At 35.9% G+C, this 724-nt stretch overlaps 1 non-coding gene across 1 annotated transcript; it reads right to left on the bottom strand.

Moving 5' to 3' along the window:
• Window positions 1-242: 242 nt before the first annotated feature.
• On the bottom strand, window positions 243-349 carry LOC121142551. The gene has a single exon (XR_005879585.1). It is a non-coding gene; the product is annotated as a U6 spliceosomal RNA (small nuclear RNA).
• Window positions 350-724: the final 375 nt, after the last annotated feature.

Here is a 724-nt window from a genome sequence, read left to right as displayed (position 1 = left end):
ATTTTTTCCCAACCTTTAACTCTCAGGTAATATCTGTCTTTGAGGTTGAGGTGTGTTTCTTGTATGCAGCAGAAGGAAGGGTTCTGTCTTCGAATCCATTCTGCTAGTCTGTGTCTTTTTATGGGTGAGTTAAGGCCATTAATATTGAGGGATATTAATGACCATTTATTGCTCATCCTTCTTCGATTTGCAATAGTTGTTGTTGTTGGAATTATGTGTGGAATTTCACCCCTTTGTTCTTTAAAAATATGGAACGCTTCACGAATTTGCGTGTCATCCTTGCGCAGGGGCCATGCTAATCTTCTCTGTATCGTTCCAATTTTAGTATATGTGCTGCCGAAGCGAGCACCAATTGTCTCTTTATATAGGAGCATCTCAGCTACTGGCTTAAAGTGAGAAATCTCAATGTAACATTTTATCATTTATTTTCAACAATTTAAATATAACTTCTTACTCTTGGTACACAATAAATGAACTTGCTCTTCCATGTAACCATTATATTTACTAACTTTTTAAGTATATTATGACACTTTTTGTATTCTCCAAGAAACCATATTCATGGTACACCATAACTTTTTAGGAAAATTAAATTTTAATATATAATATTTGTGAGATTGCACTTAAAATTTCTAAGTTCAGACCCCCTGAATGTGAGAGTCAATGAGGAGGCCTGGGCTACCTATGGGGTCCTGAGCAGTGGATCAGTGTTTATCCCTTGAATAGT

Source organism: Mesocricetus auratus, unplaced genomic scaffold (assembly GCF_017639785.1).
Source record: "Mesocricetus auratus isolate SY011 unplaced genomic scaffold, BCM_Maur_2.0 Super-Scaffold_100009, whole genome shotgun sequence".
NCBI lineage: Eukaryota > Metazoa > Chordata > Mammalia > Rodentia > Cricetidae > Mesocricetus > Mesocricetus auratus.
Note: the sequence above shows the minus strand (reverse complement) of the source record. Positions and strands in the feature narration are given on the sequence as shown.